The sequence below is a fragment of the Apus apus genome, chromosome 4 (genome assembly GCF_020740795.1).
Source record: "Apus apus isolate bApuApu2 chromosome 4, bApuApu2.pri.cur, whole genome shotgun sequence".
NCBI classification, from domain to species: Eukaryota; Metazoa; Chordata; class Aves; order Apodiformes; family Apodidae; genus Apus; species Apus apus.
The window spans coordinates 70,201,050-70,226,704 of record NC_067285.1 but is presented as its reverse complement, the minus strand read 5'-3'; the positions used below and the strand labels follow the sequence as shown (position 1 = coordinate 70,226,704).

At 41.8% G+C, this 25,655-nt stretch overlaps 1 protein-coding gene across 1 annotated transcript in view; it reads left to right on the top strand.

Moving 5' to 3' along the window:
- Nucleotides 1-4,108: 4,108 nt before the first annotated feature.
- FBXW7 (F-box and WD repeat domain containing 7) overlaps nucleotides 4,109-25,655 on the top strand; it is a 187,633-nt gene continuing 166,086 nt past the window's right edge. Inside the window, exon 1 of the mRNA XM_051616956.1 lies at nucleotides 4,109-4,467. The gene's annotated coding sequence lies outside the window, so the exon portion shown is untranslated. The remainder of the gene's footprint in view (nucleotides 4,468-25,655) is intronic.

Sequence of the window (25,655 nt, the reverse complement as noted above, 5' to 3'; positions counted from 1 at the left end):
GACCATTATTTTATTGTCTAAGTCTTTTGCAATTTGCTTGCACACAGCTTTATAGTACTCAATAAAACCATGAGAAACTTGAATTAAGCCTTACCAGTGACTCTAAAAGCATTCTTGAAAAGAATAGCATGAAAACAGCAATGAACCAAATGTCTAGCTGCTGGGAAGGAGGAGGTTTCAATTCCATCAAGCAGGATATTTAAAAGGACCTTCCCAAGGTCAGCTAGGACAGCAGTTTCATTTGTTGAGAAATAAAGGTAGAACTAACAGTGACTTTGCTAGGAAGGTTGCTTATGAAAAAAGGAACTCTTTGCTTTTTTACCTTAAGTCTGTTGTATCCTTACATGAAGCGCATGATGTTTCATATCATTTAGGAAGTGGCAGCAGGTGGTTTGAATTAGTAGATTTTGTATCAAGGTTTTGACAGCCTACGTGCAACATAAGCAGCACAGGTAGTAGGGTGAAGTTTGAAACAAACGAACCAATCTATATTTCACTAACAACAGGAAGTGTAGCTCTACTCTGTTGTCGCTTGCATAACTTGCCCATTTTGCTACCTTTTGTCTGCTGCTGAGATTTTTTTCTAGCTCAGCAGAACATGCTGTGATCAAGACAGCTGCTGCTCTGGCATCCCCCGCTTCATTGCCTGCCTCCTTCTACACCTGCAGTGCAACAGCACAGCTTTCCCACAGCTCTGGCCTGCATTTGGCAGGGGGGATCCAAAACTGGATAAGCACTATGCTGCAAGCCAGGACCTTGTGTCTAGTGGAACCTTCTGCTCACAGGAGTCAGAAACCTTCTTCAGCTCAGGAGCCCCACATGTGTGCACCACCTGTGACTCTAATACAGGGGTTGCCTGCCTCTCCCACCCTGAACCCTGACACATGGAGCTTCAAATATGGGGGCAGTCAGATGCCTGATAAAACCAGAAATATGGATAAATGAGCCAGACTTGGTGGTTTAGTATTTGAATTTGCTCTTTTTGTTAGGTTATTTTATTTTATTGTTTATATAAGTTTAAAGATGACATAGTACAACAAAGGGTCAACTTTCCTCTAGAATAATAGTTTTCTTGTAGATTTGTTACTAATGCATGTGCCCTCTCTCTCCTGACTGACATTTTCAAATCATCATCTAATTTTTCTGTGCCTTCTAGCGTGTAATCTTTGCAGTTTCCAAGGTTGTGGGGAAGTTTTAATGTATTTCAGTGCCATTTTCCTTATGTATGTGTTTTAAGCATAATAATAACAATAACAACAACAACAACAACAACAACAACAACAACAATAATAATAATAATAATAATAATAATAATAATAAGAATAAGATAGATTGCAGTCTTGCCATTAAGCTTAATACCAACTTCTAGTACAGATGGCAGGCCATCAAGATTAAAAATGCCACAGGAAGAAAATGCATCGGGACAGTCAGCAGGTAACCCTTCAGCCTCTAGACAGAGTGCTCAAAACCTGTGTGTCTCTAGCTCTGCCTCTATTTCATGCACGGTAATAACCTCTGGAAAGTTTTTTTTCTGCTCTCACTGGCTTGTATGTTGAAAACAATACAGTTCCACTTAAAACTGTTCTATGCTTTATTTTAAAAATAAGTTTTATTGAAACTGTATGTGTGGTGGCATTAGAGTCTGGCATACGACAGTGTTAATATCCCTCGTTGTTTCTGCCAATGCATTGATCTGCAGTACGATTGCTATTTTTATCCCTGCTGTTTGAAGTACAGTCAGCCATTACTACACTTCCATTAAAGACCAGGCGCCGAACCATTTAAATCTGTGACTAATAAAAAATGGTAACATTTTCATTAAATCCACATACAGTCTCGGCACTACAATTGGTGCTGGCACAGTACTGATTTTCTGTTTCTTGAATGATGCATCTGCTGTTGTCAGTGATCCACAGTGATTGCACTGCCAACTTTTTCCTTTTGCTCCCAAGTAATGTGTATTCCATATCAGTGTCCCAGATATGTCTGATATATGTGTAAATCTATTATTCAATTAGCAGAGGAAGAACACCACCATGAAATGGAAAGCTAGAAGAATGAACAACAGATCCAAGAAACAGGAACTAGTAACCGCTTGATGTGGACAAGATCTGAGGGAGAGACCTCAGTCCTCTTAGTTCACAGGGCAGAGATCCATACTGTAAATATTAAAGTTTTAGCCCTGCTATTTATTTTGTGGAGGGCAAAAAAATGCACGTCTTTTGGAAGTTGTGTCCACAAACTCAGGTGTTGAAATAACATTGTTCTTTTGGTCTAACTCTAGAATATTAGAAATATTAGGATTAGATTACTTATGCAGGCTTAATTCCTGCCTGCTCCAGGAATATAAAGTTTAAATTAATTACTGCTTTACATAATTATCTATCTATTCATTACGTGGCTGCTTTGTCATTCTGTGGGATAGGTGACTGATGCTCTGTGAGGAAGTGGGGCTTGCTGTTGAAGGAGGCTGCCGTCTACAAAAGCAGCCCCTGCCAAATCGTGACAGAAAGCGATAGGTGGGCAGCCACCGAGCTGGACCTGCAGCTGGTGAGGAAGGGACTTGGCTAGAGCTCTGAAGCATGAGAGTGCTCACTGCTCTGTTACGTTGTCCCAGTAGAAGAGGTCTGGAGACCCAGGTAAGCCCAAACCGCTCTTTTTGATGCACAGGAAGAAAAAAATCAGGTAAAAGAGGTTATGGAAAAGGGTGGAGAAACGTCGAACATAGGATTATGGAGACTTGAGGCAGTATTAAAACTGAGCAGAGGACTGGAAAAAGCTGGTGAGCAATCAGGATTTTAGTGTGGTCAGCCTGAAGCCCTAAGCTGGTGGGGGTCTGGGCAGAGCAGCTACTGCCTGTCTGCGGTCTGCCAGGGAGATCCATTAACATGGCAGAGATGAGCATTCCAAGGTAGGGAATGCCAGACCCAAGCCACACGAGTGATCCTAACTTTGCTCCTGTGTATATGTTTTATCATAGCAACACGATCCAATACTATTCTTCCCACGGGGCCTAAGCTTTCCTCAGAGCGCAGGCTGGATGCTGCCAGCAGCCATCCCACGCACTTAATGAGCAGCAATTAAGTACTTTATTTTATTCCTGGCATTCAACGAACAGCATCCTATCTTCTGCACCACACACTAGAGGAAGCCTGGCGCAGCTCTCGTGTGACGGCCGCGACTCCGAAACACGTGCTAGAGCCTCCTGTCATTACTGGCTTTATCCTTAGGGGAGCAGGGCCTACGACCCTTGCCTGACTCCCGAGCGTGGGGCACCCGGAGCTGGCCGGCGTGGCGGAGGAGTGGCAGGGAGGCCCGGTCCCGCCGGGGGCAGGTGCGGCCCGGGGCCTTGCAAACCCCCGCGCGGCTGGGCCGGGCGGGCCCTGCGGAAGCCAAGCGGGCCGAGCCGCCGCCGCCGCCGCGCTCGCGCCGCCCGTTCCCATGGCAGCGCCAACGCCCGGGGCGGGGCGGGGCGGGGCGGGGCGGGGGCAGCCGCACGTGCGCCCGAGCAAGGGCTCCGCGTCCGCCCCGCGCCGCCGACGTCACGGGGGTGCGCGAGCGCTCCCCGCGTGCCGCCCCGCCCCACTCCCAGCGGCGCTCGCGAGCTGCCACGCCCCGCGCCCGCGACGCCGCCCGCGGCTGCGCAGAGGCCGCCGAGGGGCCGGCCCCGCCGCCTGACGCCGCCCCCTTGTCCCGGGCTGAACCATGTGCCGGCGCGGCGGTACCGGCGCGGCTCCGCCTCGCCCGCCTCCGGCGTCATCGCCCCGCGCCGGCCCGGGGGCGGGGCCTGTTGCCGGGTTACGGCTGTCATCCGCGCGCGCCGCCGCCGCGCTCGCTCTCTCGCCCGCCCGCCCTCCCCGCCCCCTCCCGGCGCCGCAGGAAACGAGCGGATCCCGGGGCGCTGCCGCCCGCCGTGCCCCCCGCGCCCGGTCCCCCAGCCCTGCCCCGCGCCGCCGCTCCCACATGCCGGAGAGCGGAGCGGCCGCGGCGCCGAGCCCCGCCGCCCGGCTGCCCCGCGCCGCCCGGTTGGGGCCCTAGCGGCCCCCCCCGCCGCTGGAGCCGCGGCCCGGCGGCGCCCGCAGTGCATGAGAGGGAGAGCGGGTCGGGGGCCGCGGCCCGAGCCACTCGCCTCCCCGCCGGCGGCGGCGGCGCGGGGACCGGCCCGGGGGGGCAGCGAGGGGCAGCAAGGCGGCGTCTCCATGTGAGGAGGTGGCGGCGCACCTGAGCCGCCGGCAGAGCCGCAGCCAGGGGCCCGGCCCCCAGGACCACCTGCCCGCAGCCCGCCCGCGGAGGGCTGGACCCGCCTGTCCTCTTGAAGCCACCCGGCCCCCGGCGGCAGCCCCGGAGCAGCGGGTCCCCTCCCGCCGGGGGAGGGGGGACTCCGCCTCGCCGCGAGCATCGCCCCGCCGGCGGGAAGTCCTGCGCGCCGCGAGTGGAGGGAGAGTCCGGCGGAGCCCGTCCCGAAAAGTGAGTGTGCGCGGGAGGAGCCGGCGGGGCAGAGGGGCTGGGTGCGCGGGGGGAGCAGGCGGGGGCCGAGCCGGGGCGGGGGGCGCGGCGCCGCTTCCCATGCGGCTCACGTTGCCGGCGGCTCACGGTCTGGTGCCCCGCGGGCGGCCCCCGCCCCGCAGCCGGGGGGAGGGGGGAGCGCGGCCGTCGCTGCGGCCCCCGCGAAGGGCTGGGGTCTCTTCCGCAACTTCTGCCGCCCCCTTTAGAGCCGCTGCGGTGCGGGCCGGCAGCGCCGGCCCCTGCGAACAAAGGCGGCCAGCGGAGGGGTCGGGACCCCCGCTCCGTCCTGTGGGAGCCGGGCGGAGCCGCCGGGGCGTCGAGTCGTGCGAGGCGGGGAGCGGAGCGCACGGCCGCCCGGCAGCCAGGCGTGAGGCTTCTCAAGCACCCCCTCCGCCCCCGGTTTTTTGGTGTGTTGGTTTGTTGGGGTTTTTTTCTTTTTTTTTTTTCCCTTCTTTTTTTAAAGGGTTGAATGGCTCCTAGTAGACCCGGTGGCTGCCTCCTGCCTGCTAATTTACATAACACTTGGGGGGAAAACGCCGCTGTTTTTGTCGCGGGGAAAAGCTATTAAGCAGTTGCTTTCTCACGTAAAGCGTTTTTTAACGCAGTTTAAAAGCCAGAAGTAGTTTTGGCTCTTCCTGTTTATCGGAGAAGCTGCTTCTTCTCGAAGCACGAGCAAATGCTCTTGCTCTCCTCTAAACCTTACTCTGAGGCTGGGGAACGACGGGTCTCCTTTGGGAATGGGACTCTCTTTGCTTGGGGTTTGTTTTGCTTTGCTTTTTAGCACTTCTGCAGCGTGCAGAATTTTCCTCTGAGCAGAGACTGCAGCAAAATTTCGGTTGGTTTAGTAGAGTATCTTAACTGAAGAAAACAGCACCACAGTAGTTCGTCAGGGATATTTATGTCTGCCAGCGTTAAGTGGTACTCTTCAGGAGTTAAACTTTATACGCGTGAAGAACAGACTAAAAAATTACTAGAGTAGGTTGAATGTCGTTTATTTGATGAGAGACTGTTGAGACATAAATCTAGAAATCATAACTGCGTGAAAACTGTTGTCTACATTAGTGTAGTTGTAGTGCTGATTGCTCTCCGCATCTACTTGGAAAGAATCTAGAAAGATTTCGAGGGAAAAGGTTGTAAGATTTGTCTGGTTCTTCATTAAAAGAAGAATAAACAGCTTGTGAACATCCTGTGGGTCAGTTGCTACGATCCTGCTCTTTGACGTTTTCTTTACCAGATGGAATTGGTAGTAGAGAAAAATTAAAATATAGCAGAAATGTGTAGTGGCTGAGGGTCCAAAATACATGTGTGTGAAGGGAAAGCCATACTTCAGAATTCCAGCAGTGTGTGCTCACTCTGTGCTTTAGGTTGTTTGTGGTACACATTTGGGAGTACGTACAGTCTGTTTCCCAACTGTGTACTTGTCTCTTCCACTGAGAAAGAAACAGCCTCTGAAAACTCAGAGGAAAACCTAGACATCAGTAGGAAGTTCAAAGGTAGACAGGGCACCTGATGATCTGCAGTTTCTTTTTGAGACCAAGTATGTTGACAGATAAGAGAAGATTTTCTTTTGTAGACCAAAATATCTTTGTACCTTAAGCTCCCTGTCATTGCTGCTGTCTTAAAAAGGAGGGTAAAAGAAGTTGAACTCTCCATTCAGTTCACTCTCTGCTTTTCTAGGTCCCGGAACTAGAAGGTCAGGAAAGCAAGCTGCATTTTCTTCAGGCTGTAGTGTTCAGGAGATGGTCAATGCTATGCTGTATTTAATATCTAAAGGAGCTAAAAGGCACTATGTCCTTTTTCTGATAGGGTGATTACAGTTGGTTTTATGTCACTTCCTGGTTCCAAACTTCAATCTTCCTTTCCCACTCCATCATCATCTAGTTGTCAATGGCAGCCTGGTTCTGTCTCATGATGGCACTTATACATTTTTGTTGGTGTTCCAGCTTAATAAATATCTAAATAAGATATGTCACCTTATGTTATTGAAACAATTTTTGTGAAGGTTTAAGTTTTTCTTCCTGTTGCAGCTTAGAGTTAATCAATGTAGTTCCTTTGTTCAGGGTGAATAATTTACTAATACAGTGGTGTCTGTTTGTAAACATAAATGCTTATCATGAAGTATGTGAATTTCATTTGCATTAACTGTTAGAATTTTTTTTATAATAAGTAGCTTTTAATTTTAGGAAAATAAATATTTTTTTATCTTTAGTCTCTTAGACTGACAAGTTAACTTTACTTCCCCTCATGTACACACACAGTACTTTGCAAAAGTTTTGTTAATTACTTTTTGTCTCTGAATCGGTAAAAGAAAGGAATGGTGTCTGAGGATTTAGGCCTGGCAATATTATTAAACAGAGACAAATCTATTCTGTCTCTGCTAAATTAGTTAAGTATCTTTTGGTCAGCATGTTTTAAATTCGGGCATTATTTAACAAACATGTTTAGTCTTCTGGATCTTTTTCTGAAGAACACAAGGTTGTGAACTGACTATATGTACATTTGAAATAAAAGTAACGTAAAGACCATCTTGCAGAGCTGCTTCAGCATTCCCATATGTGGGCTGTGTATATCGGGTAATTCTTTAAAGAGATTGAGGATTATGTGTAATTGCTCTTGACAATGCTCTTCCATGGCAGAAAGTACTGTGTTTTAGTGAATTTGTGGAAACTGATGGATGGTTCTGTACTGAAGTGCTCCATGTATTCACAGGATAGACAATATCTGTTCACCAGGATCGCTTCAGTGGACTTTAAGATAGTCTCTTGCAACAGCAAAGGCTCCAAAGGCTTAAAATATTTGTCTGATTAAGACCTAGAAGCACATAAGCATAGAAGATAAATTATTGTTAACAAACTACTTAATCTGGCTTTGTGGTGGTGGGGCCACTTGTTGAACACAGGCTGTCCTGTCTTAAATCAAAGGTCAGTTTAGCCTGGTATCCTGTGTCTCTCTGGTCACCAGAGGATGCTTGTGAAAGACTACTGCCAGCACTGTCTGCATAGGAGCTCCTGCACCAGAACACCCTTCCGGTGGCTATTGGTGTGTGCTATAGGGTGGTATTGTTTGTGTGTTTGGTAACGCTTAGTGGCTTCCTCTTGGGTGAATGTGTTTGGTGGCTTTGAGGGTAGGAGTAGGCAAGTCACTGCTTTGTGACTTGTTTTGAGTGTAAGAGTTGTCGGCTGTGTTGGATACTTTCTTATTCCTGTGTGAGGAGAGAGAAAGAATACCTGATCCCTCTCCACGCCATATCCATCACAGTTTTGTCTTTGATAGAAAATAAAAAATGGTTCTCTAGCTTTCACTTTATATAGCTTATGGATGAAATAATAATGATTTTTAGCTCCATTCTCTGATTAGCCAGAATCCGAAAATAAATGTAACAGCCTGATTAGGCACTTACTTAAATATTAAAGTGCACATTTGCTTTTCTCTTTTGAGCACTTTGCATATGCAAGACATTTTTGGCTGTAATGAATGCAAAAGGCATTGCAGCTCACCCATGAGGGAGCTTTTCTTGTGCAGGGAGAGGGAGCTTTTCTTGTGCAGGGAAAGGGAGCAATTAATTCTGTTTCGGTGTTGTGAATCCTGTCTAGTTGTTTCCACCAGTGGTTCTGATCAGCCACTCCAGTGTTCATCCTGTATCAATGCATACATTGCAGTTAAGCATTTTCTAATAGATCGTTTCTGGTTTTTTGTTTTGTTTTGGGTGTGTTTTTTTTTTGTCAGCAATGTGTGGATATGATTTATGTCTGCAAGCACTTCCACTTGCAGCCCATATTCCTGAAGTTTGTGTATAAAAAAGCCTAATAACTGTGTGGAGGCTTTTTTTTTTTCTTTGTATTTATTTTGAAATAGCAGATTTCTTTTCAGAGCTTGATAAAAATAATTTAAATTTAGAAACATCATGCATGAATATTCTAGTTTAGTTTGTAAGGTCAAGTACTTCAAAAGTAAGAAGTATCAGAAGATAAAGAAACTACTGCATTCAGTCTTGTTCATGCTCATTATGACAAAAAGTATACGATCATCTCTTTAAGACTTCTCATCTTTGCAAAATATATAGGTCTTTATTAGTCAGTAGCTCTTCAGTATTTTGTTTTCTCAGTGTTCTTTGAAACAATATTTTTACAAGGACAAAACAATTTATTTTTTTCCATAATGTTGTGTCTCAACATACCATCAGTCATCTTTTCCCATTTGCTGGGGCAATTGAAGATGTTATCATTGTTTAGAGAATATAGCACCTGCAGCTTGGCTGATAAGAGGAGGTGTGTGAAATAGTCCTTATTGTCCGAAACTAGCTTGCTTCACTCAGAAGAGCTTTGCCTGCATCTTGAGCTGAGATGGTTTTCTTTGCGCTGGAGGATGAGGAGTGTTGGTGTGTGTGCTATTTCACAGGTACAATTCTGATGTGATGGTTTCAGCAGCTGCACACTCAAAAGTAGCTACAAGAGCAAGATTTGCTCTCAAAACCACTCCTTTCCGCCCCCCCCTCCCCGCCCCTTCTCCTAAATTCATCCAACATAGTCAGTGGTGACTGTTGCAGTATGGACTAGTAAAATGGACTAGTGTCTAGTTTTTGACCAACCACTAACAAGGCCCTAAAATGGAGAAGCATGGGATGTTTCAATTACATATGGTGTTTTCAATTTTGGCTGTAATTTAGAGTTGTATCAGGGTGATACATCTTGCAATATTATTTACCTCAGATTGCATTTAGAAAAAGAAAAGCAATTTCCCTTTAATCCTCTCACAAGAGGTTAAGGGTACTGTTTTGATTTTGTAATTCAGATACATTGCTATGAACCTAATTAACTTCTCAGTGTGCCCTAAGTGTCATGTGGGCCATAGCCATGGGATCATTGGGATGTTGGGGGGAAGGGAAATAATGGGTTTCCTGAAATTGCTTGATCTGTATTTATAATTGGTGACACAAGGTTGCTTTGTAGCAGCTTCAGTTATCAGGGAAGCCTGTAGTAGGTCATGGATGGCCAAGCTGACCTTGGTGAGTTTAGTTTGTCTTGTGACCTGAAATTGGATCACTGCTTGTAGCAGAGGGACACCTCTCAGGTAGTTAAGGTTAAGTAATGCTTCATGTTTAAAGACTGATTATTTTGTGTTGTCCAAAATGTGAATGTTATCAAATGCTTGCTTTCTTGAAAACCTTTCAGTAATATGGATGGTGTGAGATGCCTGTTGCTTTTCTTAAAGAACCAGCACTGAGAAGTCTATGAGCTCTTCAGCGTTGGCAGGGTGAGGTGAGGTGTACTTAGAGGGCCGGGCACACTGCTGAAGCAACACTTCCTAAGCACAAGATTTACCTCCTTACCAAGGCAGGAGAGCTGCCCATAGGCGGAGCAGAAAGGTTTGTGTATGCTGTGGCAAGACTGGCCTCGTGGAGCTGGATCTGTGGGGAAGGGTACATTAAGGGAGGAGGAGTTGCAATAGTTTCCTCTAAACTCTCGTAAACCTCTATCAGTGAGTCTTGCCACTGCAGTATCCCGGGTCATCATCATGGATTCATTCTTTCCCTTCCCTGATCCCTCTTTTTACACATGGGTCTCTCTTAAAATTAGAAACCTGAACTGATTCTGGGTTAATTGTTATGCTTGTTCCCTTGTTCTTTTCTACAGTTTCTCAGCCTTTTAGTCTCATGTCAAAGCTGCTTGTTTTCCTTCTTCAGCACTTCTTAATTTAGAAATGTTGCTCTGGGTGGCTAGAAAGGTGGGAGGAGACCTTGACATGATACAGGTTACTAGAGACTTCCTCTGTATGTTCCCTTGCTGGGATTATCAAAGAGTCTAAGGGTGGTGGTGGAGATTTAGTTGGCTGCACACAAAGTTTTGGAGGGTCTTTTTGATGGATTGAAGTACTCCCAAACTGGTCATGCAGAGTCAGGGTTACTCAGCTGTGGCTTGGTGTTTTTCTAGGTTGTGGCAATTTGAATTTCTGAAGGAAAGGAACTGCAAACCCAGGGTATATGTTGTTGGCAATATCTGCTTAACTCTGCCTTCTGCCTAGCTTTATGTGCTTACTGCACGCATTAGCTCTGTGTTCTCACAGATCTCATAGATCATAGATCTATGATCTATGCTGGTGAACACTTTTGGAGTGCACATATTTTAGGAAAGGTACCACGTTTTCTTTAAAGTGAAACTTGGTTTAGGTCTTCTGTAGCATGCAAGGTCTGTCTATGCTCATAGGAATTCTGCCGTATTACAAACTGCACGTGAAAGGATGTTCCTTTTTATGTAGAATATGTGATACGCTTTATAGTATAGATCATGTGCTCTTATGTGTCTGCAGGAATGAAAATAGTCACAATGGTTACAAAAGTGAACAGGCTGTCTGCTTTAGGACAAGCTACTTGTCTTACTAAATGCCTGACAAACCCAAAACACCACAAGGCAAAGCCAACAAAAAAGAAATGGTTTCAAGCTTTTTCCCAACTTCCCTTTTTAGGACAGTAAACTGCTTAATGTGTTCACTGCTGAGTGCAAGTCTTTCGGCCTTGTAGCATAGCTCATGCTTGAGAAGTCGCTCACTATCTATTGCAGTAGCTGCAAAATCTAGCATTTCTTTGCTACACCTAACAATAGTGGGTATGTGTTTTTGTTAACTTCTCCATTCCCTAATAAGGCTGTGTTTTAAAAGAATATTTTCTTGAGTGTTCAAAGCAATAAGCACTTATAACCATAACCAAAACTACGACTTTGGATTCAAGCTTCTCTGAAGAAATGTTACTCAGCTTTTGTGACAATTGTGATCCCACATAGCTTGATGTGATTTTGAATCTCTGTGGAAGAGAGGGTGTCTACACCTTTCCTTTACCAAATGCTGTTTCTTGGCTAAGCAGTTATACTTGTGGCCCTGAGCACCTGTCAGGTGGTCATTAAACTTGTAGTTTGCCAGGAGTGCCTGCTTCTCTTGCTGTTTATATAATTTTGTTTTAATTCATGAAACGATGCTCCAAGCAAGATATGTTCTAGCACAATAGAAAAGGACCCTGACACTGTGACCCTGGAGATACCCTCATCAAAGTTATTAGTGATATTTGTTTCTGAGTTCTGCTGTGGCAGATTCATCTGTTGTTGCTAGAGCTGATGGGTATGTCTTCAAATCTGTGGCATTTCTGTGAGTGGGTGGATCACTGCAGTGACAGGTAATGTTTTTTTCTTTTCTGCAGAGTACAATAGCAGCAGTTTTTTGTGGATCTTGAGGGCATCTTAAATCGTGCCGAGGCAAAGTTGCTGTGTTTTTGTGGGGTTTTTTTTGTTTGTTTTGTTTTTTTCTGTGGTGGTGTGATTTTTTTGTTTGTTTGGTTGGTTTGGATTTTTGTGTGTGTTTTGATTTGTTTTTCTAGGAGACTTTTGACACTTTTTTTCTTTATGTATGTAGAGAGCAGGCCCTATTGGATGTTCCAGCAAGATGGAATTTAAGGTAATCAGTTTGTTTGGGCCACCATATTTGGGAGTTGCTTCTCTTCTTGCTACTTGTTGCGAGAATCCTGCAGGGGACAGACAGTGATTCAACCTACCATTGTCTCCCCCCCAACCCAAACTCTTTTGGTGGGTTGTCTGTGGCTAGAAGCCAGGTGCCCACCAGAGCCTCTCTATCACCCTCCTCCTCAGCTGGACAGGGGAGAGAAAATGTAATGAAAGGCTCCTGGGGCAGGGTAAGATCACTCACCAATTACTATCACAGGTAGAACAGACTTGACTTCAGGGAAATTAGTTTAATTTATTACAAATCAATCAGAGTAGGGTAATGAGAAATGAAACTGGCATTGGCTCAGTGGGGCATGGCGGAAAGCCTCTAGCAGCTTCTCACAGAAGCCATGTCTGTAACCCCTAGCTACTGAAGCCTTGCTACTCAAGCTGAGTACAACTGCCCACTTGGGGCATGTTTAGACTTCTGTGTGGCCAAGACGGAAGCAGAGATGCACCCTTGTTACAAGCCTCTGGTAAAAGTGGGCAGTTGTACCTCTCTGCTTTGATGGTGTGTTAATTGTGTTATCTGTGGTAGCAGGTGGATTCTGTCTTTTCTGTCTCCAGTCTGGTTAAGAGCTAGACCTAGTCACTGCTTGACTCCCAGCTTGCTGGATTGTCATGCCCTGGACTTGCTCTGCACTTCCCACTGTGCAGCACATGTTCTTGAATGCTGCTTCGTATTTGTGAAACATGGGAAGAGTAGCATGCAGTCTTTGGTGGCCCCTTAGTAGCACCATAGTCATTCTAACTACTTTTCGGCATTATGTGTCTTCAGAAGTGATAATATGTGTGAAATAGGTCCTACTAAGAATATCTTACGAGGTCTCTAATCTTAGGTGGGCTCTAATAGACAGGTGTCTGAACTTTGTTTTTCAAACCTGTAATACAGAAGGGTGTTTGTGTTACTGACTCTCATTATCTCCATAATGACAGTTTTATTAGCTTGTCTAGATGTTTAACTTAATTTTGGAAGTTTAGAGTGCACTAAAACCAGTGGTTCTTAGACATGGCTTACTGTAGCAAAACAACTTCCACAATCATGGTTACATTTAATTTGTTTCTAGGATGTACTGCTTCTTCATTCCCGGTTCTGTGTTGTATTCCCAGCTTTATAGCTTATTGCCATGGTAAACCTTGCAAATTGTTTTGTTGTTATTTGTCCTTTGAATACTGTTGTGCTTGACTATTTTGAAATCCAGTAATTCCTGATATGGCAACAGAAAAGAAGTGGGCTGAATTAACCGAGGGTCAAACTTGAGCCAAGCCATCACTGATGTTTGGCTGTGCCTGGTGGGAACTCTAGATAACAATCGGTATGACTCAGGAGCACAGGTAGTATGTTTTGTTTAAAGGGTAGAGGTGGGTGGTGTCCCATGTTAAGGGGTGGATGTGTGACTGTCTAGTTAGGGGAGCTACACGCTGGGGTTGCTGGCTGCCTATGTAGGAGGTATATACAGTCATCAGCTCAGCTTGCTTGTTGTTTACACAGGCTGTGGGAACCTTTCTAAAGGGTGCTGGGAATGACTGGAAAAACAAAAGCTTGTTTGGTGGCACAAAAGAAATGTTAAAGTTTTGGTCCTTCTCATTCCTGTTGTTTGTTTATACTTAAGCGTGGTGGGAACAAAATTGATTGTGTAGGTTAGGCATGACCTAGCGAAGATTAAAAAAGAGAAATTAAAATTGAAACAATTTACCCTTCCCTCATAAAATCTTTTTAAACTTTGCACAGATTGAGGGTTCTTGAGATGTTATGTTCACTTGTTCTTTACTGGGTTGTCATTTCACATTGCATTTTATCTGCTTATTTGCTGTTGAAAGGAATGGTTTCAAATAGCTTTTCCCATCCCCAGCCTCTTCTTGTGCTAGCTATTGGTTTAATCTGACTTCTTCATAATTAATTTTGTGCTGTTTTCTACTATTTTAGTCCCCTGAATTTAAGTGAAAAGGGAACTAAAAATTGAATTGGCTCAGAGTGACATGGGATGTGTTTTAGAGCTGGCACAGGGGATACACAGCTGCTAGTGGATCCTTTGGGCACTGGCTGACCATTACATCAGCTTAATTGTGCCCTGAAACCTCACAGTTGTGGTTTGGAGTCAGTGTGGAGTATGTGCTGCAACCAAAAGGGCTGATCTTGACCCCCCCTACCGCTTCTTGCTTTTTGTGGTTGTGCTCTCCACTTCTCAAAACCTTCTCAAAAAAGCTGGTTGTGAACCACCATAAGTGTTAGTATTGGCTGCTGACTTCTTAGCCTTTTGAGTAAGGAGAGAGCTCTTTTGAAGAGCAAGACAAATCTAAGTAATCTAAAAATGTTTATCATCCATACTAAGCTGCAGAAGTATTGTTGTATATATCGTACTGTAAACTATATGTATGACAAAAACTGCCTTCAGCTACTACTGCCAGTTGAACCTACAAAATTGAGCATGCACTTGATCTTAAAAAGTTTTTCCCTGGAGTTCTCTTCATATCACTGTCATTGCTGTTCCAATTTGGACTAAATAATCATTTTATTCAGTAGAGCTACATTTAACACAGTGATCAAAGCTACAGTGTGCAGAAATATTAGTATTCAAATCTGTAGAACACAAGGGAAACAAACTGCTCTATGAGCAGCAGAGCTAAGAAAAGCTTGTTTCCTGTGGATTTGTATCCTCTGCTGTTATATCCCACCACTGCAGTAAGAGAGTCCTCATTACCGTCCTATTATCTTCTGTGACCTTCCTTATCACAGTAAGTTCAGATCCTGCAGCCTGACTACTGTGCAACTCTCCACATAACCTACCAAGCCTTTTTTAGTTTGCTAGCTGGGCTAGAGGCAGCATGTGCTGTGATGATGTGCATTTTATGTGCCGTGACTGTGTGTGTTCTTGCTGGCTGCTGCCAAATAGGAAAAAAACCCCAAAAATGTATTCAAGAATTCTACTGATTGTAAAGCTGAGAGTTTAACTTTTGTGCTATTCTCTCTGCCTACTAGTTGCCATCTCCAGAAAAAAATTAGGGTTTCATTATAGGACACATGGATCTTTGTTTTTTCTTTCAGAATCTTTTTTTGGAACAGTATGTAGAGCTACTGAAAAATTTAATGTATACTTCTAGGAGTTCACTATTCTTCAAGTTCAGTCTTAGTGTCGTTACACCTTATTATGCTGTTTAATAAAACATGTAACACTTTTAAAAACTATGTGAGGTTGGTAGTTTAAGTGATTGTTGGTTTTGTTTATTTTTTTTTTTAAACCAAGTTTGGAGACCTGAGCAATTGTTGTATTGAAATGTATTGTTTCCTGTTAATAATGAATTTCATAGTAATGTCTTATATTATTTGTGTGTTTGAACTGCATAGTTTAGTTGAATATATTCTTGTTATAAAACTCCAGTTGAACTCAAGGCTCTTAAGTTACCTTTTCCTGTGTATTACTCTGCATCCCTACAGTTAACATACCTGATCTTTCTGATAACCTTTTAGATCCCCTTATGATAACTGTTGTTAACTTCACCCTTTTTTGAAACTGTTTTATTTGAATTAACATTTCAAACAATTATTTATATTCTATGCCTACTATGCCTACTTGGGAGTGCTGTATATTTACAAAGTGCCTACTTGAAATACTGTATTCAGTTTATAATGTATTGACTGTGATATTCTCCAAAATATTTTATGTACATCCTACCTTGTTTGTTTTTTTTTTTACTGAGTGTCATCCTACAATGGACTATCTAGAGTTAACATGTCCATTTCTGAATTAATTGTTAAAATCCAGAAGGTTGGCAAGTGAAATACTCACCTTGATATGCAATACCTTGATGATTGTTCTTTTTGTCCATCACATATTTCCCTTTTTATCTAGGTTGGTTAGACTATCTAAAGTTCTTACAGTTCCTTCTTTTGTCTTAACCTTAAAAATTTTCATGTGAGTGAGTTTTGCTTCATGGACCATTAGGGCATTTATGAACTAGTTCTAGTATGGGACCCTGACCTTCTGCTGTTAACCCTTTTCTGAAAGTAAAGACAATTTATTGCTTTTTCTTTTGATATTTTGTTACTGGCATCTAAATGCAAATACTGTTTTCTCTTCTTGAGACTTGGGAGGAGACTTTTTGAAAGTCAGTTTTTTAATGATTTCTCCTTAGTTCACTGTTTTAAAATTCTACTAGCCTAAAAAAACAGTTTCCTTTCCAGAAACCATGCTGTGTACATTATCTGATACCAACCTGTGTATGCTTTACAATAGTATTCTCTAAACAATTCTTTCAGCTGGCTTGCTGATGCATCAACGTCTTGTTTGTAACCTGCTAAATAATTTTACTGAATCTTTTAAATGTTGCTAAGTACTGTGTTTCTCACATTCTAATATTACATATTTTTAGTAGGAGGTTAATATAATCGTTTAATATTTACAAATTAATTTTTTTCTCTTGCTCCTCTGACATAACTCAGTTTTGATTTCTGCTAATAAAATGAGAAAATGCAAAATTTTCTCTAAATGAGGTGTTAATGATTTAGAGTGACTCATTTAGCTTTTCTGAGGAGAAAAAAGGGCAGCCAGGACCATTTGGTAGTAGATCGTTCTGCTGCCCTCTTAAGAGTTTGCGCAGACTCGGTGTGTAGGAGGCAAAGCTATGAAACGGCTGTAGATGTTTTGGTGAAGGATAATCAGGAATGTTATTTTAGTAGAGGTGTAAAAACTTTATTTTGAATGAAAGGTCAAGCTCATTAAAACATTCAAATTTAATGCAGTTTGTCAAGCTGGCAGTTTGGGGAGGGGGATCCAAACATGAAAATACTTTTTCTGTATTTTAATTAGAAAGTTTGGTTCTAAAATGTTTATGAAATAATTTTTAAAAAGAAAGACTGCCACTGGCGTTCTTTCTAGCCTAGTATCCTGTGTCTGATAGCACTCATAAAAGACAAAATCATGTACAGGAACCCAGAAGTTCACTAGTTCTTCAGATGACTCATCTCAAAAACATCTGTAAGTAGAGAATAAGATAAGTGTTAGATACTTTTCTTTTCATGCTTGCTGTGCAGCTACTTTCAGCTCACAGAATCTCTTAGGCCAGACATTGTTTCTGTTTATTCAGAAATGCTTGAATGATTTTTTCATTTGTGAACTTGTCGCATTTCTCCTTGAACCCATGTTAGTTTTTCATCTCCTTTTCACCTTTTGCAACAAATTCCACAAGGCTACTAGCTGTTGCCTGAGGAGTCACTCATGCTTTGAAGGTGGCTCCTACTAGCTTGTGTTGGAAGGGGCAATGAACAGTTAGTCAGTTACTAGTCGCTTGCCTCTGGCATAGTCCCTTGGACCCCTTCGTCTGAAATGGACCATTTTTCAAATGCCAGCTTTTTCTCTTTATGTAATTTTTGCTGTGCACGTCTGTAAGAAGACAGATATTTCTTTAGTAACTGCTTGATGTTTTTTAATTGAAAAGGAGACATGCTGTTTGGTGAAGTCAGCTCTAGGAGTAGCACCTGCAACTGAAATTTACATTATGGGCGGGGATGTTTACTGAAGAATTGCTTGACCCTGTGCAGATGACACGTACTGAAGTAAGGATGAGGATTTCTCATCCATGTCTCCAGGAAATGGCAACTCCTGTATCGCTCTTCCTGTGGTCATCTTTTAACATAGTTAGAACATGAGTTTAACAACTATTAAGTCTCAGTGCCTTGATCATATGAATTATTAAAAAATAAAGAAACAGTAGGATCTTTCTGGAATTATAAATGGGCAATGTTAATATTACAACTGTTGCAACTAGGCAAAGCAAACAAAAATTCAGCTCTTGTAATTGAAGTTGTCTTTTGGTCTGCTGTGTTGATAGTGCATTGTCAACTTCCATTTTTTAATTCTCATCATATATATGAGTACTTCTGTGAAGAAAAGTAAATTTAGTGCTTATTGGTGTTCTATAAACCTCTAAAGCCTTTATTTAAGTGGCTGATTTGTAGAAGAGTGCAGTTGATTGCAAATATCACACAGCATATTGTGTTATGGGTATCTCATTGTATGAATCTTTAAGCCTAAGCAAACATCTGACTAAAACTGCTGAAAGACTTGGTCAGGTATGGGCAGGGAGAATTAGCAACATGTGAATTCAGAACGTAATTAGGAAAGCACTGTGCTTAAACTTATTTTTTAATTGCTGTTTACAAGTCATGTTTAATTGCTTTCAAGAAGGATATAGGTAAAGCATTGTATAACACTCTCTTTAGAATGTCTTTGCAATAGTTACTGTACTGGTGTTTTCTTCACCAGCACATGTCAGCGGTGCAATAGTAGGGAAAAGACTCCAAAGTCCAATAAAAGCTTTAAGTGAAAAACCTTAGAAGGAGGTTCAAACTTTACCATCACATTTCATAGCAAAAATGGACAGGTAGTTTGCTTCTTGACTACTCATTGATTAACTACTTGTTTGGCAGTAGCTAGGAAGTCTGCAAAACTTGTTTTATGACTCTTGTTGGAGCTATCAGCTGTCTTTCTGTGCCTTATCAGGCTGCTTAACAACTGTTTAACTGAAAAGTTTCTCATGCTATTGAAGTGTTATTGTTAGAATAAGCACTTAATTCCAGAAGGAGGATATAATCTCATAGCCTGATAGAGTCACAGTGCAGGGGGAGGGGTGCTGTCACTGTCTTAGATAGCAGACTTGTTTATTTTATAAATGCAGTTTATTTTTTTCTGAATGGGAAGGACAGAACCATGTCTAATTGTAAATATCTCTGATTGAGGACAAATATTTTACTGTTGTTCTGTTACAAGAACTTTTGCTGAGAATTCAAATGCTACATCCAGTGTAACAAATGTGAGTTTGTCCCTGAGAAGTTGAAATAAGGATGAAACTTGCCTGCTTATTTTTGCTTGGGACATTCTGCATATAAAAAACCCAGTTGTTAGTGCTATGCTTGGCAAAAAGAAGCAGATGAGAAAAGGTAGCAGAAGAATGGTAGCAGGCCAAGGCAGGTAATTCTCCCCCTCTATTTAACTCTTGTGAGACCCCACCTGGAGTACTGTGTCCAGTTCTGGAGTCTCCAAAACAAGGACATGGGGTTGTTGGAGTGAGTCCAGAGAAGGGCCCCAAAGATGTAGCACCTCTCCTGTGAAGACAGGCTGAGTGAGTTGGGGTTGTTCAGCCTGGAGAAGGCAAGGTTTGTAGGAGACCTCATATTGGCCTTCCAGTACCTGAAGGGGCCTACAGAAAAGCTGGGGAGGGACTTTTTACAAGAGCGTGTAGTGAGAGGATAAGGGCTAATGTTTTCAATCTGCAAAAGGGTAGATTTAGGTTAGACATTAAGAAGATATTCTTTACTGTGCAGGTGGTGAGATGCTGGCACATGTTGCCCAGGCAAGTTGTGGATGCCCCCTTCCTGGAAGTGTTCAAGGACAGGTTGGATTGGGCTTTGAGCAGCCTGGTCTAGTGGAAGGTGTCCCTGCTCATAGCAGGGGGGGTGGAGCTAGATGATCTTTAAGGTTCCTTCCAGCCCAAACTATTCTGTGTTTCTAGGAATTATTTCAGATTGCTTCTACACTGGCTTGCCCCTAGAACAAAGGGTATGTTACTGTTAAATGAGTATTACAGTGCATATACATGCTTTTTCCCCTTCAGATATTGTCTGTGTTAAAGTGTTACGCAGCTACAATACTTGTGTGTTACTGCTAGTAAAAATGTCTTTCACAGATTCTAAATATAGTGGCTTAGAGGAGCTATATCTATCTGCCTGGCTCTTTTTCCTAGATGATGGTGACTAGATGGAATTTTTTTCACCCCTCGCTCTCTAATCACAGAATAATGGAGCTGACTTGTTAATGAAGCAAGTTTAGAAATTGTGAGTGAGGGAGGAGGCTTAATTTTAATTCTTTCAAGGATTGCTGATAATTGTACAGCTGAAGTTGTTAGGGCAGAAATATTGATCTTTCTTGGAGGAGCTCTATAACCATAGTCATGTTAGAGCTGTTAATCAAGCATGGTTAGAAAGAGCCCACACAACAACACTGAGCACTGGGGAATTGAGTTCAAACTTTGCTTCAGTTTAATTGATCAGGGGAGATACCTTCACCAAGAATCCTCAAGTTTTCTGTGGACGAATAGGCATGAAGGTTTGCATTGCAGTTACTTTCTTTTAAAGACTCAGTGCTAAGGTTTTTTTTATCATCAGGTTAAGGAAGTGGAGAAGTTAACAGATTGTAGAACTTTTGAGTTGGAGATTTTTAAGAAAGCGTAGTTAAATGCATTCTATGAGGTTTCTGATGTTTCATAGACTAACAAAAGGTTACTTTATTAGTAGCTTTAATGAACAAATCGCTTTATTGGCTTAGACATACTGGTTGCTTTGTCGGTCCAAACAGCTATGGGTTCTTGTTTCAATTCACCATTGTGCTAGAGTAGAGAAGTGATAGCCATTGACCTTCTGTTAAAGCACAAGAAGAAGTTTTTTGTGAAGAAGGAAAGTGTGCGGGAAAAGAGCAATGCAGTTCTGACTTAAGTTCAGCAACGTAAAAATCAAGAGACTGTGTCCCTCTTCCCTCTCGTTACTTTTCTTGCTAGGTGGGTCAGTATAGTGAACCATCTGAAACAAGGAAAGGCAAGACTGACTTGCTGAAGGCTGTTTTTACGGAACCTGTGTGTAAAGTAAGAAGGTATTTTTGTATTGTAGCTGTAAGGAAGCATATCAAGTAGGTACTAACTTAGTTCTGCATGAGAAATGTGTTTAGTCTTAAAAAAATTATTTTTTTAAAATTGACTGTCTGGCTTCTTTTATTAAGTGATTTATAATAGTCTTTGGTTTAATTAAGTGACCATGTTTTATTTCTTTAATTACTTCCTAAGAATTTGTTTAAATGATCAAATGGTATCTTTCTTTTTTTTTTCTGGCTGTATGGTTAAGACAAAGAAGAAATTTCTTATATGCTTCAGACTTTTGTTAACGATAATTAGTTATCAAAGTTGATGTTTGTGTAATGAAAAGATGCTGACTCAGGTGGGATGACATTGCAGTCCCCAGTTCATTCTTGGAGTTACCAGATTGCTTAAAAAATTACCATCAGCATCTTCCTATAAGCAGAATAATAATGTTGCAGTTGAAGTTGAGGATTTAGATAGGTTTGCCAAATGTATTTACATAACGTGAAGTTATAATAGTGAATAAAAGTATTAGGAACTTTCTTTTTTAATGAAAGCACTGTATAAGAAAAACTTACTGTTTTCTGCAAACATGAGTGGAGGTTTTTTTAGTGTAGGGGAGTACAGTGCAGCTCAGATGTTCTGTAGCTGGCTGGTTTCTGATTGCAGATTTTCACTGGAACACTTGTCATTTGGTGGTAGCAGCTCCTGGAATGTATTTTACACTTTAGTTATACTTAGAGTTTTGTTGTAGGGATTGTGTTGTACACTTGGTGGTTATGATGTGTTTGGCCTAGTTCATAGTGGTGTCTCTATTTGTATTACAATAAAGTATTTGAGTATGAAGCAGTTTCGTGCCCTAATGTGTTCCTAATTCATCAGGAAAACAATTTTTCCCTGAGACAATCTCTTGGGGGAAACTGACAAGCAGTGAAGCTGTCCATGCATAAATCTATCTAGGTTAAATTTTTGAGACAGTTAGTCTCTATAAACTTGGGTTTGAAGTTAGGAATGAGTTTGGGTGAGCTTGTATATAAATACATTGAGGAAAAAGCATTGTGCTGAGAATGAGTTCAGACTCCATTGCTGATCCTGTTCAGAGAGGAGCTGACTTGCCATCATATTTTGGTTAGCAGCTATAGCTTAGCAATGCTGTTTAAAGGAAGTACCTTTTGACTTTCTTTAGTTTTCTTTTGAATTGTATAGCATCAAACTGTCATTAATGTAAAAATTTGCATGGCTTTGCATGGAAGAAACTTAGACCAGGAAAGCACATTTTTTTTTCCGTTTCCTTTTCCTGTGAGAAGAACAGGAGTTCTCTGGCACTGTACACAGTACTTACTTTCCTACCTCTTCTGTTTACTGCCTTCTCTGCTTTTCATCTTTCTGTGCTAGGAGGTTTGTTTTGCTCTCTAGTGCATTATTTTCTTGGTGCTATCTCCCTGCCTCTTTCTGTCTGCAGTTTTATCCTCTCCCCTCTTGCTTCTCCAGTTCTGCACTTCCACCTTGTTTTGAATTGTAATACTGTTTCAGTAGTTTTATACATTTTCAAAATACTTGATTTTCCTTTTTGAGCCTAAAACTGACTTGAGTCTGCACTGATTTTTTAAGAAGCCACCACTTCCAGGGGTCATGTTAGCAACCCTTTCTGCGTGATATTCACAGATGTTCTGCAGCAGCTTTGTGCTTTCAACTAAGTCTGTACCTCAGCTCCCCAATGTACAAAATTAAAGGTAACTTATACCTTTAAAATTGTTTAGAATCAATTCAGATATCAGAGGTTTTTTGACATAATGGCTACTGTAAAAGTAGCCAAAATGGAAATTTATTTCAGAGGCAGCACTCGGCTAAACACAGTTCATATTTGTAAATTCTTAATATCCAGGTATCCTTAGAGTAATGGAAGAGGTTGTGTGGCTTTCACTTAATGCTTTTTAACCCTTCATCCTAGTATGTGGAAACTTGTGTTTTAACAGCCTGCTGTTGGAGAACTAGTTTTGAGTTTGTGTTGATAATAAAATGACTATACACCATCTGTAACTTGAGTATGTGGTGGCAGCTGATGCCAGCTGTACATGTCAAGGAAAACTGTTAATTCTGGTGCAGTTTTCATTGGAAAGATTAAGTAAAGATAAAAAAATAAAATAGATTGCAGAATTCTAGATGTCCAGAGCTTTGGTGCAGTTAGTTTTTCCTTTATGTATTTAATCAATGTCAAATTCTTAAGCATCCATCTCAATAAGAACTGGCAGCCCACAAGCTGCATGTATTAAAGAAAGAAGACACAGCTAACATTGGTTTGTTTTAAAACCAGCAACCATCTACAACATACAATAAAATGGTGTACAATAAAATGGTTTAGCCCTTAGATATCACTGCATCTGCAATAAGGAGAGTACATTTGATATTCATCTTTCAAAACAGGTACCTCAGAACACTGTTCCTCTAGAGAAACTGTAACATCTTTGAATATCATGCAAGAAATTGCTGCAATACAAGAAAAGTTCCTATAGTAGCTTAGCATTGTGCCTGGGAATCTATACAGCTATGGTTGAAAATGTGTGTGGAAGAAATGTCTGTCTGACCCTCTTCCTTAGCTTTCTAATAATCCCCTGCTATCAAGTTCATCATCAGAGCTAAAATTTTGCAGATTAATTTGTGTCATATAGTACCAGGCCCTGCAGAGCAACAAATGCAGAACTTGCCAGAGTCTTCACCATCCTGTGGTAAATACTTGCTCTCCTTCCCAGTAATATCAAACAAAATCTGTGGGTCTTACATTTTCACACTTAGGAATGTGATGTACTGAATACAGTTCACCACATATTATTATTATGGGAGTAAAGGAAGGAAAAGCAAAAAAGTGCTAAGCACCCAAATAATCTCATGTCTACAAATGGGAAAAGATCTAGTCACTCTATTCTTTCAGGAAAGCAAGATAAACTGTAACTAGTCAGTTTAACCAAGGTGGGCCTAAAGGAACCTTTGGAAGACAAATCTGTGCCTTTGAGTATGGGATTATGTAGCCTAGCATGGCTTCAAGAGAGGAGTTTTGTGGAATGGCATAAGCTTTTCCGCTCCTTTAAATCTGCAGTATATCACAGGTAAATAGTAATTGTCTATTTTGCCCTCCTTGAATGAAGAAGGCATTTTCCCTTTTCCTTGAAAAATATCTCTCTCCATTCCACATTCACCTTATATTAATAAACATAGCCCAGGTGAAATAAGAGTTTATATTCTCAACTTGAAGGCTTTTCTATGTCTTTTTGAAATCTGAACTCTTCTGTACCTAGTCTCTTCAGCTATATGAATTTGACTAATAGAGGAGAGTTTTTGCTTAATAGTGTCAGTGCTTCTAACATTGTTCTTCAGACCAAAATTGTTGTATTGGAAAAATAAATTTCACTAAATTTGGGTGGAATGTTAACTTGGCCTTACAATGTTCAATTTTCCCAGCTTAGATGCTAGTTCTGCCTTGTGTGAGACTCTGGCTCTGTTGGTTTCTGTAGGACTTCTGTCTGCATCACTGCCTTGCTGATTGGAAAGTAATTTTAACTGTCATAGCGGCCTTTTTCATCAGCTCTTGTTGGGGTGGGGGTGGATGAAGGGAGTGGGCTGTGAAGATGGCATGATAGCAGTGGCATGATAGTTGGGAGAACTGGGGTTTCTGTTCCTAGCATCTTTTCGTGGAAAAGAAGCAGCACCATTCTGCATTCAAGTGGCAGTCTAACCTCTGTAATATTCTTAAGTTCTTGTGGTATTTAACATAAATATAAGCTGTTCATTGTTTAATAGTAGTGGTGACTTAATGATTTATTATTTTAATGGGCATGAGATGTTTTAATGAAAACGTGGGGTTAGAATTACTTCAGTGTTTGTAGAACTGTTTTAGCAGGTGCTAAATTTCTGTCCTGTTGATACTGTTCAAAACATGTTTAATGGAACATAAATATTGCTTTCCTGTGGTGCATGCAATAGTCAAGACAGACCCACAGACTCCAAATGAGAAGTTACTCTGCTTAATGGTCTACATCTTATGTTTTTTCCCTCTCACGGAAACAGCGTACCACTATAGTTGCTGCATTAATCCATAATCCAATAAAGGGGGATTTATTTGTGGGGCTGAAGGCAGAGAGAAGAAAAAGAATATCTGTAGTGCACTGTGGACAATAGTTATACTAAAAATAAGAATGCCTCCATGTTTGCCTTTCTTGGTGTGTGGGACATAAACACTGAAGTTTCACAGTAAAATTTTAAGGGGTGATTATATCCTTTCTCCTACTCCTTGAGGAAAAAGACCACACCAACAAAACAAACAATCAATTCCCCAGGCCAAAATTGTTCTTCCTGTTATTTCGGCTGTCACAAATGCAGAGATAACCAGGCCACTACTTAAATCTATACAATTGGCCTATACTAAATATCATATGATATGAAATGAATGCTGACCTTCCCGCTTTGGTTAAGAACTATGTCAGTTCACTGTACAAATCTGCTGTGGTATACTTAGCACACATCTAGTAGCATATATGCACAAATATGTGGCATCAAGTACATCTCATGTTGAAGCTTCCATGTAACCTCCATGTAGTAAAATGTTTGAAGCCATTCCCAATTGTAAAGAATGCATATAAATGGCTTGTACCTGTAGCTGAAGGAGGGCTGTCAGTTTATGTTCTTCAGTTAGAATTTTAAGGCTTTTAAGACAAAATTGAAAGAAAGAATGCACTGATATTTATTGACACCAATGAGTATTTACTGAAAGTTCAATTACAGTCTGGTTCCTGCAAGGGAACATTGACAGTTTTTGTGTTGATACCTTATTGCTAGAATTGCACACTTTTTTCCCTCGAAGGAAAGTAAGACTTTGATGTATCTTCCTTTGAGTTTGGTGCTTCATAAAAACCAAATGCAGGATTATTGAACAACATTAGTTGTTTTTGCTGGAGTTTGAAAGGTATAATTATGTGACTCAATCTCTGGAAAGTGAGCTTGGAAATTTTAGACTCCAAGTGTCAGGTACAGTCATTTTAATTC